This window comes from Macaca mulatta, chromosome X (genome assembly GCF_049350105.2).
Source record: "Macaca mulatta isolate MMU2019108-1 chromosome X, T2T-MMU8v2.0, whole genome shotgun sequence".
In the NCBI taxonomy this organism is placed as follows: Eukaryota; Metazoa; Chordata; class Mammalia; order Primates; family Cercopithecidae; genus Macaca; species Macaca mulatta.
The window spans coordinates 162,237,054-162,257,173 of record NC_133426.1 but is presented as its reverse complement, the minus strand read 5'-3'; the positions used below and the strand labels follow the sequence as shown (position 1 = coordinate 162,257,173).

Here is a 20,120-nt window from a genome sequence, read left to right as displayed (position 1 = left end):
TGAATTGGAAACCATAGCAAATGATATACATGTAGATGAAAACTTTACAACTTACACAAATAATCACTCAAAATCATCCTTACACTAAAAATGCAAGACTATACAATTTCTAGAAGAAACTATAGAAGAAAAGCTATGTGCCTTTGGGTTTGGTAATGAATTTTAACAAATGGCAAAGAAGGTTGATATACCCAGAAGAAATGACAATGTGAATTTCTTAATATTTATAAATATTTAAAGTTTATACTCTGGAAAATACCTTGTGAAGGGAACAAAAACACATGTCACATATTGAAAGAAAATATTTGCAAAATACAGATCTGAGAAAGACTTTGTATTCAAAATACATACAAAATTCTTAAAACTGAACAATAAGTTAAACAGCCCAATTAAAAATGCACACAGATCTGAACGAACACCTCACCAAAGATGATCTACAGAAGGCAAGTAAACATACCAAAAGATGCTCAACATAGTACATAACTGAAAACCACAATGAGATAGCACAGCTGGTCTATACCTCTTACAACTGCTAAACTCTTTAAAAAATGACAAATTGCTGGAGGAAAAACAAGAACTCTTTTCATTGCTGGTGGGACACTGTGTATAAGACCAAAATATGCCACCCTAAAATATAATGGCAGGAAACCAGAATATGCCACCCAAAAATATGTCCCTTTGGCTTAAGAATTATTCCAAGCTGATTATTTTGAAAAGAAAAAAAAAGCCAACAAAGGAAGTTCTGAAAACAGAGTAGAAGTTACCCTTGTGTAAGGAAAATTTACATCTATAAAGGAAATCCCCATTTAAAAGCTACCTCTCTCTCTCAGCACCAAGAAGAGAAGGGTAACTAAATCACTAAAGAGTCTTATCAATAAGGTATACATGTTTTTAAAACTTTTCTGTTTTTCTCATTTTAATCTGTTGTTTGTTACAGAGGGTCCTATCTAAGAATTCCAAAAACACAGAAAATTGTTTGTCCTCCCCTATTACAAGTTGGGCAGTTTTTTCCAAAGCTAAACAACTCTCACCTTACAATCCAAAAATCACATTCCTAAGTATTTTGACAACTACTTTGATGTTATTTCTAAATAAAAGCTACCATGCAGCTATTTACAGAAGCTCTATTCATAATGACCAAAGGAAAAAAAGAATCAGAAAGTCTTATAGTAGATGACTGTGTGGGAATCCACTCAGACATCAAAAGTTCTTATAAAGATTATTTAAACGAAAGCATTTGCGATACTGAAGATAAAGGAAGAAATCTTACCAGAACTTACTTTATCCAATTAAAGCAGAGCTCCCAGAAAAATACAGCTGCCATTAACTCCATCCAAGGAGTTTCTTGCAAATTCAGCTGCCATGAAGACAGTGTACTCTTTCCCATTAGCATTGATAAATGAAAATGAAATCCTAAGCTCCCAACTGACTGAACAGACCAACTCTTGGCTGAGGGAACCCCAGAGTAACTTTCAAAACTGAGTTCTCAGCTTGGCCAGGATGGGATGATGGGGGTCAGATACACCACGTTATTCCCCCTCGTTTGCTAACCATGATGAGGCTTTCTTCCCTAAGGATTAAACAGAAACCAGCCCTTTCAAAGGTGCCACCACTGATATCAACCTCTCCTTTCTTGCCTAATAAGAGACCACCCATGATGGAGAGGTTCTGGCCTGTGTACAGAGGATGCACAGAGCGAGTTTTCATGTCCTCTGCTTCACCTTTTAATGTCAGAGGGCTGAAAACTCTACCCTGGGATCGTGCTAACACTGCCATCTTTTGCACATGGGACCCATGAAGAAGCAAGAAACTCAATTGCACAAGCATGCATTTCTCCTTTCATAAATATTCATGACTCCTCCTAGAGTTTATTAAATATATGTTTTTGCCAATTCCACTCAGCATAAATTACTATTTCCTTTACATCTCCCTTGAAGCATCTGTTTCTGGCTTCTGGCTGGAGGCTATGCTTCCCAGTCTGTGAGAAGGACAATCCTGCAGGCTGCAACTCTTTATAGGAAATAAATCTCTCATTGGGTGTGGTGGCTCATGCCTGTGATCCCAGCACTTTGGGAGGCCAAGGCAGGTGGATCACCTGAGGTCAGGTGTTTGAGACCAGCCTGGCCAACATGATGAAACCCTGTCTCTACTAAAAATACAAAAAATTAGTCAGGCTTGGTGGTGGGCATCTGTAATCCCAGCTAATTGGGAGGCTGAGGCAGGAGAATCGCTTGAACCCAGAAGGTGGAGGTTGCAGTGAGCCGAGATCGCACCATTGCACTCCAGCCTTGGTAACAAGAGTGAAACTCTAAAAAAAAAAAAAAAAAAAAAAAAAAAAAAAAAAAAACCATAAAAATAAAGAAATGTCTCCTTTCCAAATTTATGAAATTGTCATTTTGTTAATCATTTTGGATGCTGAAGAACTTGTAATCCAATGAGTAGAAATGTTGGTAGCCCATTTATGGCTGTCAACCTGCCAATTCTCAGGAGTTTGTATGATCCTAAATCTGAAAGAATCTCATCCCATTAGGATTCTTGTCTCCTTTTCTGTTGCCTTTGCCCACTGGCTCTGCCAACAGGGGTCTTTCTTTCTCCTTGGCTATCTTTGGATAGGGGGGCTCCATCTTCTGTACCACCTTAAGGAATGCCTTTTGCATGCATGGCTAAGTCATTGAAAAGCCTACAGTTTCAGTAACATTTTGAGTGAGTACTCTGTGAAGCTGGGTTGGAATCTCAGGCTTCTTTGTCTGGAAGGTAACTCTTGGGATACAAGTTTCTTATCCTAGCTTTGGTTTTGAGGCCTCTGTGTTCTCCTCTTGGGTTGGAAGTTATTCCTGGCTTTTTGTTTCATGGTGTCTCTGTGATCTTGATCTTGCTCTTTTCATGGGAACTTCTCAGTTGACTAAATTCTCCCTTCTCAAACCTCTGCTGACTATGTGTTCCACCAATATGGAGCTAATTCTGTCTACTTCCTTTTCTGTTTGCATGACTTTACTAAGAATAAGAATTATTTAGAACTTAAATGGCTCCTTTGAGAAAATTTTTATCTTCCAAACTGCCTCCTTTTAGATCTTTCTCTTCCCATTTGAGTCTCTCAACTCCCTACAATCACTGAAACTTTAGGCACCCTGCTCCATGCCTTGGAGGCTCTCAACATGCTCAAGAATCTGCAAAAGCAAACACCTGGGGCTGAAAAATAAAACAGAAAAAAAAATTATTTCTCAGCCTCTGTAAGATTGTATGTCAAAACAAAAGAAAATCTTACAAATCTCCAAAATTATTAGCGAGAAAAAAGCTTTAGCCCTCATATGAAGAAGGTAAAAACTTGTTCCGTTTTCCAGAAACACAGTTATAATACAAATAAAAAATGGGGCAAAGACAAAAACCAAGTCTTCTGTATAAACTAGTAAATTTTGTATTATTGTAATCACATTAGTCAGGGTTCTCCAGAAAGACAGAATCAATGTGATATATGTAGATAGATAGATGAGAGAAGACTCATTAGGGGAATTGGTTCACATAATTATGGAGGCTGAGAAGTTCCACGATAGCCTATCACCAAGTTGGAGAACTAGGAAATCGTAGCATGGCTCAGTCCAGGTCAAAAGGACTCAGAATGAGGGAAGCCAATGGTGTAACTCTCATTCTGAGGCCAAAGGCCTGAGACCCTAAAGTTCTGATGTCAAGGGCAGGAGAAGAAGGATGTTTCCATTTCAGAAGGAGATAATTCCCCTTTCCTCTTCCTTTTTGTTCTATCTGGGTTCTCAACCAATTGGATGGTGCCTGTATTCATCCATTTATACACTGCTATGAAGAAATACCCGAGTCTGAGCAATTTATAAAGAACAAAGAGGTTTAATGCGCTGACAGTTCCACATGGCTGGAGGGGCCTCACAACCATGGTGGAAGGGGAAGCAAAGACGTCCTTCTTCACATGGCAGCAACAAGGAGAAGTGCTGAGCCAAATGGGAAAAGCTCCTTATAAAAACATCAGATCATGAGAACTCACTCACTATCATGAGAACAGCATGGCAGTAACCACCACCATGATTCAATCACCTCCAACTGGGTCCCTCCCACGACATGTAGGAATTATAAGAACTACAATTCAAGATGAGATCTGAGTGGAGACACAGCAAAACCATATCTGTGCCCATCTACATTGGGTCAGGGTTATCTCAGTGTCTTCCAGAAATACCCTCACACATATGCCCAGAAATTGTGTTTTACCAGCTGTGTGTCTCTTAATCCAATCAAGTAGATGTCTAAAATTAACCATCAGAATATTTATGCCTGATTCATGCCTGAAATTTCAGGATGAAAGCTATGAAATCTCTATTTGTGTTTGTATGTCTATTAATGTGTGTTATGTATATGTGATATTTTCTTAACTCAGGTTAGCGTTGCAAAATTCATTTATAAAATTCTTTAAAAGTGTTCTATTCTAACTTGGCTTGCAAAAACATAAGCATTTATAAATAAATATTCACCAAACTCCTAGAAATATAGGAACTGGTCAAATGTTTTTTAAGTTAACACGATTTGGATAAAACTTAGTTAAATAAGGTTAATATAATATTTTTGCTGTAATAAAACAACTATGTCTTCAAAGTTACCACTATCGAATATAAAACAAACATAAATTCCTATTCTGCTTGAGTTCTACTCAAATAAGCTAATATTATACTTACTAGAAACGTAAAATCTTAAAGCTTTTAAATTTGATTCTAATTAAGTTGTCATTCTTATGAAAAACATTATTTCTTTTTCATGGTGAAAAGATATACATATATTTAGAGTTAGTCAGTTGGACACGGTTTAGATGATCCCAATTTTGTTGCAACATCCAAAGCATCATAATCAGGAGCGAGTCGAACATATGCTTTCTTCTCTTTATCAGGTCGAATCAGGATGTTGACTGTGGCCACATCCATGTCCCAGAGCTTCTTCACAGCCTGTTTAATCTGGTGTTGTTGGCTTTAACATCCACAATGAACACAAGTATGTTGTTTTCTTCTATCTTCTTCATGGCCGACTCAGTGGTCAGTGGAAACTTGATGATAGCATAGTGGTCAAGCTTGTTTCTCCTGGGGGTGATCTTCCGAGGATATGTGGGCTGCCTCCGGAGTCGCAGTGTCTTGGGCCACCTCAAGGTGAATGACATGTGGATCTTCTTTTCTGTATGTTGCTGTGGACACCTTTCAACACTGCCTTCTTGGCCTTTAAACTTTGGCTTTGGCTTTGGCTTTAAGAGGGGCAGGAACTTCCTTCTTCACTTTCGGTGCCATCTTGTGAAAGGCGAAAAACATTATTTCAAAAATAATTTGTTTACTGTAAATCTGCTTAATAGTAGTTTCCAAAATACTTTTGGTAATTTTTAACCTTAAAGTTAAGCTAAGTAAAAGATTTGCATTAAATATCTAGACCATTTATAAATAAGATACAATACTAAAACATTAATTACTGAACATAAATAATTCAAGTTTATATAATTTTCCCTTCTTATTTTTACAGAGAGACTAAAGATATTTTGGACCATTAATAAACATGTTTTTGTCTACCACAATGAGAAATTGTACGATGAGGAAACACATCCATGTAGATGTTGGGAGATGGTATACTCATACATTTTCTAACCTACTATGGAATGCTAATATATGACAGTTTATAACTGTTTACTTGTTAGTTTTCTCTGGAAAATAAAAGATTACTAAGTATTAAAATTATAATCAATATGTGTAAATAAAACTACTAGAAGCAATAGAATAACTAGAAACAACTCTATGCAAAGCATGCAAGAAAAGTAGGGCATGATTCACAAGTAAAGTAGGATGTATTTTTTATAAGGAAAACCTTACAAAAAATACAAATAAAAAGAGATATCTAACCTTCCCTGTGTTATATTTGTATCACTAAAATGTTGTTTTCAGAAATTATATAAAATTCCTGGAAATTTGTCAATGTCCTCCTTATCCATGCTATGTGCCAGTATAGAGTTATGAGTCATAATTCCAATTATTATTTTAAATGTTGTGCCGGGTGCAGTGGCTTATGCCTGTAATCCCAGCACTTTGGGAGGCCGAGGTGGGGGGATCACAAGGTCAGGAGATCAAGACCATCCTGGCTAACACAGTGAAACCCCATCTCTACTAAAAATACAAAAAATTAGCTGGGCGTGGTGGCGGACACCTGTAGTCACAGCTACTCGGGAGGCTGAGGGAGGAGCATGGCGTGAACCTGGGAGGCGGAGCTTGCAGTGTGCTGAGATCACGCCATTGTACTCAAGCCTGGGTGACAGAGCGAGACTCTGTTTCTAAATAAATAAATAAATAAATGTTGTATGCCACAGAAAAAATCAAATATCCTTGTCAACTGTGGTATAATCACAGCCATTTCATATTCTTTGTCATTTAGATATTATTTCCCCCTGATGCTTTCCTGAAAGCTCCTGCGATCAGCTACAGGTCAGAATGTTCATCTCCGATACAGGACTCCCTCTGAGACTCATGGAAAAGAGTATGACAGGTACTCTGGTTAAAGACTTCTGATGATATCGCTTAAATAACTTTAAGACCATACACTTGACTCAGTGAAGATCTCCAGAAGCCTGGTGGAGAAATTGATGGGGTCATGAGACTGCTAACCTAAGATCCAGCAAGACTGGAATTGATTACGTGGCACTGAATGAACTGATGAAAATTGATTATAATTTTATAGCTTTTTAGAGCATTGCTGGTTCTTTAATGTTCTAGTTTCTGAATTTAAGAAATCTCTTTCTCTTAATTTAACTGTAACTTACAACAATTTGGTAGATTATACTTTTGTAAACAGAAATGAAGCGTTTACATTTTTTTCCCTGCCTAATCTCTCCAGAATTTTGAAATTCTTACTGAATACTCTTTTTTTCATGATGATATAGTTATTAGCAAAAGTCCAGTAAGAATCTGTTCACCTTATAACAGGACATAATTGGAAAATTTGGTTATATTATCAAGATTTTTACTGGAACATCATATTTTAGAAGTGTACCTAAGATCAGTTATGACCAGCAATTTTAAGGAAGTAAGGTTGACTATTATGGAGACAATGCTTACAAAGCACTGTGAGAAATGGGAAAGTTCTTCTTCAAAGATTGTAAAAAGTCACAATTTCTTACTATAAGATTGCTATCCACTATTTGTGTGTGTGTGTGTGTGTGTGTGTGTTCCAAATCAGTTGTCCTAGCTTGCTCCGGCATGCCTGGACAGAACTAGACAAGCCCCAGCCCATAGTGTATGCCATTCCTTATTTGGAGATGCTTCCTTAACTATCCCTGGCAACTTCCTTTTCTTTCTTTGTTCTATTCCCCTTACCTAATTAAGAAAGTTTTAAACTAATAGCCAATTGGGTAAAGTGTAAAATGTGAGGTCCTATTCCAGCCAATGGTAACTGGACACAGCAGTAGGGTAGACACATCAGGTTATAAGTAACTCTGTCTCCTTTGTTCGGTGTGCTCTTGTGGCTGGACAGCTATTGAGTAGCACCCTTTCTGCAGAAAGTAAAGCTCGCCTTGCTAAGAGATTATTTGTTCCCATGTTAATTCTTTTTTTTTTTTTAGAACACCAAAAACTTCGTTCCCAACAGCACTCTGAGAAAAGTCAGCCTGATACTTACATTACAGGGTTCACAGCCTTACAGGTTAGTAAAGAAGGTCATTTCTTTACTATTTAGGGATATTTGGGGGGACTCAAGAAGAGAGGAATTCACACAAAGCTATAAGGACTGCAGCTGAAATTTGATAGTATGTTCTTAGCTTGGTTTTTAGCCTGAATGAGGCCTTTAAAAGTCAAATCTGAGATTCTGTATGAAAACTTCCAGCAAAGAAACTTGAAAGCACCTATGTGGTCGTCTCCTGTTCTTGCTGCACTTACGTAAATAATCAAGCAAAATCTAACAAAACTATACTTAGATTTAAAACAAGAATAGTCTTACTTTGATTATGGTCAAAAATGATGGTTACTACAGAGAATAATTTTATGTTTCAATGGAAAACTGTAACTTGGCCGGGCATGGGGGCACATGCCTACAATTCCAGCACTTTGGGAGGCCAGGAGTTCTAGATCAGCCTAGGCAACATGTTGGAAACCCCGTCTCTACCAAAAATATAAAAATTAGATGGGCACGATGATATGTGCCTGTAGTCCCAGCTAATCAGGAGGCTGAGGAGGGAGGATCACTTGCACCAAGGAGGTAGAGGTTACAGTGAGCCGAGATTGTTGCACCTTTGCACTCCAGCCTGGGTGACAGAGCCAGACCCCGTCTTGAAAAAAAAATTTTTTTTAAGGAAAGCTATAGTTATTGTGGGTTATCAGATTCTAGTCTTGTTTCTTGTTTTTGGGCTATTTTTACCTCTTTGTGAACTGGATCCTGCCATCTGATGAATTTTGTCCCACAATGATACTTGTGGAATAAGAAGCCAAGTATTGTCTCTCCTACTAATGTATCTATTGTCAGTTAATTTGAAGGTCTCCAACCCTGGAACAAAGTTAGAAGAGGTAGGTTTTGCTCCCCAAGATGCATAACCAAACTGTGGTACATTCATGCAATGGAATACTATTTAGCCATAGAAAGGAACAAGCTATCAACTCACACAAAGACATGAGTGAATCTTGTATGCACATTGCTAAGTGGAAGAAGACAGTCTGAGGAGAATACACACAGTGTGACCTCATTTAATGAGACACTGCAGAAAGCAAACTACACAGATGGGAAACCATTGGCTCCATGGGGTGGGGGTTTCAAGCATTTCATATGATACTTTAATAGTGGGATACCTACCACAATGCACTGGTCAAAATACGCAGAATTTTACAACCAAATGGGTAAATCAAACTCTATTCAAATTAAATAAAATTACTCAGGATGTGGAGTATCCCAGGACAGAATACATCATGTGAAAAATAATTTAACTATGCTACAAATTACTGTGGTTTGGATGTGGTTTGTCCCTGCAAAAACTCGTGTTGAAATGTGACCCCCAATGTGGCAGTGTGGGGCGGTGGGGCCTAGTGGAAGGTGTTTGGGTCATGGGGACGGATCCCTCATGAATAGATTAATGTTCTCCATGGGGATGAGTGAGTTCTGCTCTCACAGGAATGGATTAATTCCTGCAGGAGTAGGTAGTTAACAAGAGTCTGGGTTCCTTGGCTTCCCTCTTGCTTTCGTTCTTGCTATGTGATCTCTGGTGCACCCCTTGCTCCCCTTCCACTTTCCACCATGAGGTGAAAAAGACTGAGACTCCACCAGATGCAACTGCCCAATCTCAGACATTCCAGCCACCAGTATTGTGAGCCAAAAGGACCTTTTTTATTTATAAATTACCCAGCCTCAGGTATTCTGTTACAGAAGCAAAAAACAGACTAAGACACAAATGTAGGAAAAAACTCACTGAAGGTGTAGGGAAAATGGTGTTGACCTAAGTCACTTTGAAAATTAATAGAATCCGTATGCTGAAGGCAAACAAACTATACTTCATCACTGGATTCTATTTTATAAAATTCTTTCCAACAGAAGCAATTGTGAACAATTGTAAAACCACAGTATCTGTATCTGGAATAAAACAATGACTTACATAAGTCGCAGATGGTAGTAACCAGGTTTCTCACTGTTGAAGTGGGAGGTTACAAATTAGCATGGGGAGAAGGCTAGAATGATTCATGTGCTATTAGATCAGAGGTGGAGACATGAACGTAAACTTATGTTTAGTTTAATATAGATACACACAGTTCTACATAGAAAACTTTATAATTAGGTGTGTATAGGTAGGTTACACACACACATATACTTCCTAGCATTGCTAATGAGGAACAAGTGCTCATTCAACAATGTGCTCATTCAGCAGCCAGATGTAAGTTTTCCTACCATTCTGAAAGGAATGAGGCTCTTTGAAGAAATGTCTGATACTAGAACTGGGACAGTAAATATAGGAGTCGGGATAATCTTGAAGTATCAGAAAGTAAGTACTAAAAAAAATTAAAATATATCAAAGAAAAATAATAGCCAACAAAAACAGCTACTGATGGCCAACACAGGAATGAATTGTAGTGTTGAATAATAATTAAAGCTGAAAGTAATTATCTAGGTGTCTGTATTTGTATACACAGGTGAATAAGAAAACAGAGTTGCATAGAAATCTCCTTTGCAAAAGAATTCCAAGTAATTGATGTAGACACTCAGCCATCAATAATGTGGAGCCAACTCCTCACTCCGTAAGTGTGGGCTCTGCACAGTGACTTGCTCCAAAAGAACACATGCAGTATGGGCAAGGAGGAAAAATAACTTCAAAGTGGAGAAACCTGACAAAACAGTAGCTCTTCCAAATGATTCAAGTGAACATAAAAGGTGACAGTTCACCTTGAGAACATGCAGTGACAATGGGGGACATTCTACAAAATTCCTGACCAATCCTCCTCAGTACTATCAAGGTCATCACGACATGGAAAGCCTGACACACTGTCACAGCCAGGAAGAGCCCACAGGGACGTGATGACCACATGTCATGCGTGATCCTGGATGGGATCCTGGGTCAGAGTAAGACAGAACCAAGGGCATCCAAATGAAATATGAACTTTAGTTAATAATAGTCTATCAGTATTGGTTCATTAACTATGACAAATTATGTAAGATATTAATAAGCCATGTGAGACACACTGATAGAAGATGTTAATAAGAGATGAAACTAGGTTGCAGCTACATGGGAAATCTCTGCATTTTGGGGGGGGGCAATTTCTGAGTAAGTAAAAAAAATGATGTAAAATAAAACTTTATTGAAAACAGTTATAATTTTTGAATACTTCTTTGTTTAATTATTTATACCACGAATTACTAGTAATTGACACTGTTAACTAGTCCTGTTTTTTTAAATAAGAGCATTTATGACACAAAAAATTAAACAGTACAGATTGATATATAAATCAAAACAAATGCTCTTTACATGTTTTCTGTTAGAGTAGTCACACATATGTGTAAACTTAATTATCATACTTTTTTCTTGTGCTGTAGTTGTGTCCTGGTTCATTCTCTAAAATGCTGTTCGCCTTAGACCGGGAAAAAAAACCTTACAGACTCTGTTTCAATTCATGGCTAAATATTTTCAAAACAGTGACTTTGTAAAAATATGTTCCAATGGAAAATTGATTCATTGTGATGGGATCACTTATTCCAAAGACTCCTTGTCTTCATTTCGTGTCCATGGCTACCTTTTAGCCATAATACAACAGAATTGCCCATGTGTTTCTTGTTGTTCTGAAGGGTTATAGATATACAGGGGTTGGTTATATTCATGTTTATTTACATATATGTTTAAAATTGTCCATATAAGGGTTTTAAAGATTACATTGGAAGCCTTATGTTTTAAAATGTACTCAGAATTTGTTTTAACCAGGGATGTTAAGACCTGGAGACATGGAAGTGACTGTCCCATTCAAACTCATAGATCCCTAGAAATAGGAGGCACAGGGACGCCCCAGGCAGAGGCAGGAGAGGGGAAGGCACGGGCAGGATCCTCTGCTGTAGTCTCTGTGGGACAGCAAGGGCAGGCAGGGCAGGCAGGCTTAGGCTGCCCAGCGTTAATAGCTTCAGCAGGCTCTGGGGCATAGGGGCCATTTCTAGTTGTCTAGTACCTCACCCTGTGGTGATTAAGGAAGGGCGGTATTGTCTCCTACAGTATCAGAGCTAGATAAAGTAGGTGGTTAGGAGTATGGGTTCTGAATTGGTAGTTTAATTGGCTGGTCCTGGGAAAGACAATCTTTTCCCAGTATAGACTAGATGCTAGAGCGTCAAGAAAACAGAAAATAAGAAAATATAATTAATGCATTCTGTGTGTACAGATGGAGTCTTCTTTTGCTTCCCCAAAGGAAGAGTCCACAGGAGCCTGGCACTCCTGGACCTGAGGAAACCCTGAAAATGTTGGTATCTGCAGATCCTCTCCAAAAAGAGGTCGCCAATCTCCTAAGACTACAAGCTGATCCCAGCATTCTGGGAGCCAAGAGGGAGAAAGAATCCGCTGATCTCCCTGCTCAGTAAATTGGCTTTCACTAAATACTGTCTTTGCATAAGCAGCATTATCCAGTGTCCTGGAGCTTAGAAAAGTTCTGTTTCAGTATCTGAAGAAAATAAATTGTTTCTTTTTCTGATGTCAGGGAGGAGCATTTGACTGCCAGTGTGGACTGAGGGGTCTTGGGATCAGTCTTCCCAATGTGCTTTGAACCGACCCTCTGTGTCTGCCTCACCATCTCCTCAGCTTACCTAGACACTTGGGAACCCTAACACAAGCCCTTCTAGGAGTCTGTGGTGTGGCTTAGCTGCCTCTGTAGGAATCTCTTGGGGTTAAACATTTTCCACTCTGCTAAGTCAGTGCCATCTGTTCTTTGGCTTCATCTTCAGAAGACCCTGAGCCCTTCCCCACCCTCCTTGCCCCACCCTCCACACCAACTGCGTGGCGCCCTTGAGGCCATAGGGTTGCTACCATAGGATTTTTGTATTGAGTGCTCTCATTCCAAGCAACTGTGAGAGATTTCTATGGCAGGGCCTCCGGGTTCCTGTCAAATTAAATTGTAGTTGACTGGTGGGTGCTATTTAAGAAGCATCCCCCTTTCTCCTTCCTAACAGAGCCCTGAATTATTCAGTCACGTGGTTTGAAACATGGGGTGGGTCCCGGTTGACTTAACCAGCACTGTCTCACCCTGTGTCACAGTTACTGGTTCCAAAGTGAGTACATAACTGAGGCTCATGCCGGGTGCCACACAGCACTCCCTTGGTCCCCCTAATGGACTTTGGGATGGGCGGGGTCTGAGTTGTTCCAATTAGAGTCAAATACAAGTTGCGCTAGGTTGTTAGGAACAAGGGTGTGCTTGTTCATGCTCCCTCTTTGGTGAAGAATGCAACCTCAGAAATTGTTCCTGGAGATTTTGTCACATGCAGAATTATTCTGACTTCACTGAAGGCAGAGCAGAAAATTGGGAAGAGACTGAGTCCTGGTAGCATCCATGAGCTTCTGTGCTCAGATTCACACTGAAGCCTGGCCTCCTTCTGAACTACCCACCTGAGTCAATAAATTCCCTTGTATTTAAAGTAAAATTGAGCTGGATTTTTAGTTACTTGCACCTGCAGGTGTTCTGTGAAGCTGGTACTGTGAGTTTGCATCTGAGAATATTTACAGTGTTTCTCTCATGGTTGAGTCAATCATTTCAAGGATGCTCTGAGGGTAAAAAGAACGATGAATTGTGAAGCAGTGAATTGTGCTGCCAGGCACAATTCTTTGGACAATAGAAAGCCTCATCTCCTGGGCAGTAGAAAGTTTCATTGTACATAAATTACATATCTTGTTTCTGTCTCAACCTCTTATTTTTTCATATGCAAAGGAGGTAAGGAAATCCAAATAAGTCCAGCAGCTAATATGCCTCTCAGACATGATCCAAAACAGAATTGAATTATGTAAGCCTTGTTAAAATTCATCATCATCATTCATATTTCTGAATACTTAAATTAGAAATTCTGAAAAAGTAGTTTGTTTCAGAGGTAGTTTGTATGTAGGTAGGTATTTTTTCAGGATCAAAAGTTTATTTTTTATTATCTAATTGAGTTTAATTTACATATAACAAAATTTAGTAATTTTAAGTGTACAAATCAATGCATTTTGACAAATATACATATTGTCATGTACACAACAGTACCATTAAAATACATTTCATTACCCCCAAAATTCTCTTGCATGCTGCTGTAGTCAGTGACCCCTGCCCCACACCACAGCTTCCGGCAGTTGCTTTCTTTCACTCTAGTTTTGTTTGTCTTAGAATATGATACAGGCCACATGCAATGACTCAGGTCTGTAATCCTAGCACTAGATTGAGAAGCGGGGATCACTTGAGCCCAGGAACTTGAGACCAGCCTGGGCAACATGGCAAAACCCCATCTCTTAAAACACACACACACACACACACACACACACACACAAATTAGCCAGGTGTGGTGGCACACCCCTTTGGTCCCAACCCCTTTGGTCCCAGATACTCAGGAGGCTGCAGAATCACCTGAGCCTGGGAGGTCAAGGCTGCGGTGATCTGTGATCACATCACTGCACTCCAGCCTTGGTGACAGAGTGAGATGTTATCTCAAAAAAGAAGTATTTGATATAAATGGAATCATATAGAATATTCTCTTATACCTAGTTTCTTTCATGTATTCTAATGCCTTTGAGATACGTCCATGTGATTTCCAGTGTATATGTCATTCTTATGTTGGGCAGTAACCGTTGTAGGAATATATTACAGCTTATCTACTCTTCAGTGATAGACTATTTTAAAAATATTTGGCTATTAAGAAGAAAGTTGTTATGAATACTTATATTCAGACCTTTGTGTCAACAGATTTTCACTTCTCTTGGTTGAAAACTTAGGAGGAATTATTATTTTTTTAGGTTATGGATTTTTAAATGATTGTCAGTTGCCAGTTACTTTAAAAAAAATGTAAGTTCTTAAATTTTAAAGTTTAGGATGCCTGACTACCCTGACAAAAACAAGCAATGGGGAAAGGATTTCCTATTTAATAAATGGTGTTGGGAAAACTGGCTAGCCATATGCAGAAAACTGAAACTAGACCCCTTCCTTACACCTTATACAAAAATTAACTCAAGATGGATTAAAGACTTAAACATAAGACCTAAAACCATAAAAACCCTAGAAGAAAACCTAGGCAATATCATTCAGGACATAGGCATGGCCAAAGACTTCATGACTAAAACGCCAAAAGCAACGACAACAAAAGCCAAAATTTACAAATGGGATCTAATTAAACGAAAGAGCTTGTGCACAGCAAAAGAAACTCTCATCAGAGTGAACAGGCAACCTACAGAATGGGAGAAAATATTTGCAATCTATCCATCAGACAAAGGGCTAATATCCACAATCTACAAGGAACTTAAACAAATTTACAAGGAGAAAAAAAACCCATCAAGAAGTGGGTGAAGGATATGAACAGACACTTCTCAAAAGAAGACATTTATGTGGCCAAGAAACATATGAACAAAGGCTCATCATTACTGGTCATTAGAGAAATGCAAATCAAAACCACCATGAGATACCAACTCATGTTAGTTAGAATGGCGATCGTTAAAAAGTCAGGAAACAACAGATGCTGGAGAGGATGTGGAGAAATAGGAACACTTTTACACTGTTGGTGAGACTGTAAATTAGTTCAACCATTGTGGAAGACAGTGTGGCAATTCCTCAAGGATCTAGAACCAGAAATACCATTTGCTCCAGCAATCCCATTACTGGGTATATACCCAAAGGGTTATAAATCATTCTACTATAAAGACACATGCACACGTATGTTTACTGCAGCACTATTCACAATAGCAAAGACTGGGAACCAACCCAAATGCCCATCAATGATAGACTGAATAAAGAAAATGTGGCACATATACATCATGGAATACTATGCAGTCATAAAAAAGGATGAGTTCATGTCCTTTGCAGGGACATGATGAAGCTGGAAACCATCATTCTTGGCAAACTAACACAGGAACAGAAAAGCAAACACCGCATGTTCTCACTCATAAGTGGGAGGTGAACAATGAGAACACATGGACACAGGGAGGGGAACATCACACACGGGGGCCTGTTGCAGGGTCGGGGCCTAGGGGAAGGATGGCATTAGGAGAAATACCTAACATAGATGACAGGTTGACAGGTGTAGCAAACCACCATGGCACGTGTATACCTGTGTAACAAACCTGCACGTTCTGCTCATGTATCCCAGAACTTAAAGTATATAAAAAAAATAAAAGTCACAGGATGTTTGTGATAGTATCTATTACACTGATGTTGACATCACACATGGCTGACTATTTGGAGACTCCAAGTGAAATTTCTTGCAGTTCTCAGTGCCAGGAAAATATGTATTTCTGGATAAAAACTCAAAAATTTTAGAAAAACTTCCAAGTTTCATAGTCTAGAGCTCTAACACTGGAATCTTCCAAATTTAAGGATTAATGATTTACCTAAATCTAAAAATAGTAGGTTGCAGATGTATTTAAACAGTGTGCCTAGGTAGTATGCTTATATATTATGATTAAAATGGTCTTCTAAAGTTTATTAATTCTAATATAACCTTTATTGTTTCATGTAGACATATCTTTCTGGTTCCCAAGATAATTTAAACAATTAATTCTAAGCAACTATTAACTTAGTTCTAGATTGGGATATCTATTTATGCATTTGAAGCTTTAGATATGTATTTCAAATCAGAAATGTGTGCTGGTCATGGAAAGTTGTGACTTAGAGCCTCAGGTAAGTTTTTTTTCATGTGAACATACTGCTTCCAATTGTTGTTATGCCCAGAGCAGACAATTAATAAATACCCTTGGAACTGAATGAGTGATTAACTGCAAATATCACAATACATCTTCTTAGCGGGAATGATAATTAGACATATTTAGTCCTTGCTGTAACCTAAGAAAGGAATTCTTTTCATTAAATGTTTAATGTCTCACCCTGTTCATACAGCCGGAGTTACTGATTCAGTTTGATGTGAATTCAGTCTTATAAAAGACCCATCATTAAAACCTGCACTTATGATTCCTATAGTATTGGAACTTCCAACTTGTATACAAAATAGATATCCTTCATATTCTTAAAAACCACAAGAAATCTCCCTTTATTCATAATAAACACAGAATTAGGTATTCTATTAAACTGAACAATAGAACTCACTGGGAGTGACCGCATAAACTATATCACGAATTGTCAAAGTGTCTGGAAAAGTCAGTGGGCCATTTCGCTCCACGCTGTGCCATGAGCCAACCAAGAGGGTTGTCAGTGACTCTGCGTGGGTCACCCAGGGCACGTGGTGCTGAGGCTGTCAAAGAGCAAGACGGGGCTGCATCTAAACTCAGGCCTCTGCTAAGTGTCCGAACTCGGGCAAGATGCTAAAGACTTTTGAGACGTTTCCTTTTCTATGATTGGGGTTATAACACTCACCCTGTCAGGTTCTCCTGTGCGTTGACAAGGCCGGCACGTGACACACCAGGGGCAGAGCTGGACGGGAACCTTCTTCCTCAGACATCAGGGTCCTCATGAGCATCAACAAAATAAAGAGAGCAGGAGAGCAGGAGAGCGGGGGAGCGGGGGAGCGGGGGAGCAGGGGAGCAGGGGAGCAGGGGAGCAGGGGAGCAGGGCATCTCCAGCTGTGTCGGGACTGCAGCAGGGACTCAGCAACAATCAGTCTCTTTCTCTTGTTTCATCCAAATCATATATTTAAAAAATAGGTGGGGTTATCATGGATGTTTATATTGATTCCTGGGATCAGATAAATATACCTTTCCTTGTCATGCTGTTTTCTCTTCCCAGATGGTTTGAAGAGCTTCGTTTTGGACTTGATATTCCTGGAGTGCATTTCTTTTTCTAATTAGTTCAGTCTTGACCCTGAGCCATCACCCCTCCAGAGTAGCAGGATATTCCACTCCACCATTGTTGGGGTGCCACAATTTCACTACTAATCAAAGGCTCCTTGGTTACTGAAAAATGAGAGACGTACCTCTAATAATCAGTCTAGATTGTCACTGCTCACTTCCTCATTTTCCAATTCCACAGGGGCCCCCCAAAGCCCGGAAGGTCTCATTTCAGACGTCTTATAGACCATGGGAACCAGGAGACACTGGGAACCCTAGGGCCAGCACCCACCTCATTTGCACCCTGTCTCTGTTTCCATCACCCTCTAGATATTGCCACAGAGCAGTGTTGGGACCCACTGGAGATCTGACTGCTCCCAGTCTGGGAAACTGCCTTCTCTCCCTCCACTGATATCGTATTTCTACTTTCCACCCCACAGAAATCCTTGAACTAATCACAAAAGGGATTGGTAGTTACCTGGTGTGAAGCAGAGCTGAGCCAAAGGATGAAGCAATATTGCAATGGACTCTGTCATTGATATCACTAGTTCGCAAATCTGTTACCACTATGGTCAAATTTTTATATTCACTTTAAAATTATAACTCATTCTGCTCACTGTATTCAAGGCAACATCTACCCTAAAATATACTCAGGCATTAATTTATGCTTTTCTATTTACAAATGAGAATTCATAAGCAAATTGAGGTAGCAATTACATTTTTTTAAACTAAAGGCAAAACAGAAGACATATACACATACATCGGTGAAACAAAACAGAGAGCCCAGAAACAGACTGAAATACAGCCAGCTGATCTCTGACAAAGGAGCAAAGGCAATTCAATGGAGAGAGGAGAGTCTTTTTAACAAATGGTGCTAGAACAAATGGATATCCATGTGCAAAAAAAAAAAAAAAAAAAAAAAAAAAAAGAATTTATAAACAGACCTTACACCTTTTACAAAAGTTAATGCAAAGTAGATATCAGATCAATATATGAAATGCAAAATTTTCAAACTCCTAGAAGATAACATAAGGAAAAACTCTAGATAACCTCGGATTTGGTGATTCTTTTAGATACAACACGAAAAGCATTATCCACGAAGAAAAATATTGGGAAGTTGAACTTTAACATAAAAAAACTGTTGGTTTTGTGAAAGATACTGTTAAGAGAATAAAAAGACAAACCAGAGACTGTGAGAAAATATTTGCAAAATATATCTAAGGATTCATATCTGAAATATGCAAAGAACTCTTAAAACTCAATAAGAAAACAAACAACCCAATTAAAAATAGGCAAAAGCTGAACAGATATGCAGATGGAAATTAAGTATATGAAAAGATGTTCTGTATAATGTGTTATTAGGAATTGCCAATTAAGACAACAGTAAGATACCACTACATACCTATTAGAATGGCCAAAATCCACAAGACCAAAAACAGCAAATGCTGGTGAGGATGTGGAGCAACAGAAACTCGCATTCATTGCTGTGGGCATTATGTGACATTTTGGAAAAGGGAAAATTACATAGATAGCAAAATAATCAGTGGTTGACAGGGCTTGGGGAGAGGAAAGGATGGATGGACAGAGAGCCTTGGCTGTTTAGGGCAGTGAGACCACTGTGTGCGATTTCACAATGGTGGACCCACGACAGTGTGCAGATGCCCACACCCATTGAATGCAGACCACAAAAAGGTATTAATTACATAAACCATAAACTTTCATAATGAAATAAATGTTTTTTAAAAGAAGATAGTGTTGTTCAGTTACTGTCTACTTCCTGAAATGGAGATGGTGGAGCGCTTCCATGGTTGTGAGGATAAAAATAGATTAGAGAATGTAATAACTAAAATAGGTGTATAAACATTGTTAAACTATTTTATTCTCATTTAAAAAAACATGCCTTAAATATATTTGTTATGCTTTACAATTGAGCAAGTAGTGCAAACACATTAATATAATTCTCCTCTAGCTCCACTCAGAAGTCAGGACTGCAGGGCTTCAGTGCAGGACGGCACAGCTCCACCTGCACCTGCCAAATGCAACAACCTCTTTCAGTGTCATTAAAATATTTCAATAGGAAGATTGAGTTTAGATCCAACCTGTGTTTTCTCCCCTGGAAAATAAAGGTTTTTATGAAACAAAGAAGGTCTTTACCGTCTTCATCCGAAATGCTGAGGCATCTGCAATGTCTGCTGTAAGTGACACCAGGCTCTCTTCTGAAATCTAGCAATGGGAAAATAGACTGTAGGTTCTGCTTTCAGAAAGGGGGGAATCAGAACTAAGTCAAAATGCCATGTCCTCATTCATAAACATCTTATTTTACAAATTCCACAGGTTTAGTTATTTGGGGATTAATATGGGCCTATTTTAAAGTACATTTATTAATTTAGCACGAATTGTTCAAATGCATTCTGGATCCTGAGCTCCAGCAATGCTGAGTGTGTGCCTGTGTGAGTCACCAGCACTGATGAGCCTCAGGTTATTGTATTTATAAAATGAAGGGGCTTAGGCTTGCTCTGATTTTTTAAAAACCATTTTTAACAGTAAAAACTGTTTTTCTTGCTACATAAAAATGTACAAGAAAAACTCAAACATTACCAATGGTAAATTATAATTTTATTAATATAAATATTTTTGTGAGCTCAATTTATATGACTTAGTTATTATAAAAGAAATAAGCAAGGCCAGGCAC

The 20,120-nt window shown here is 38.7% G+C and overlaps 1 long non-coding RNA gene and 1 pseudogene across 1 annotated transcript; both read right to left on the bottom strand.

Moving 5' to 3' along the window:
• Positions 1-3,638: 3,638 nt before the first annotated feature.
• LOC114674713 (large ribosomal subunit protein uL23 pseudogene) lies at positions 3,639-5,299 on the bottom strand (annotated as a pseudogene).
• A 12,833-nt stretch (positions 5,300-18,132) lies between these two features.
• On the bottom strand, positions 18,133-19,655 carry LOC114674715 (uncharacterized). Its single transcript, XR_003725833.2, has 2 exons — positions 19,583-19,655; positions 18,133-19,457 (listed from the first exon to the last, which is right to left on the bottom strand). It is a non-coding gene; the product is annotated as an uncharacterized LOC114674715 (long non-coding RNA).
• Between the last annotated feature and the right edge of the window lie 465 nt (positions 19,656-20,120).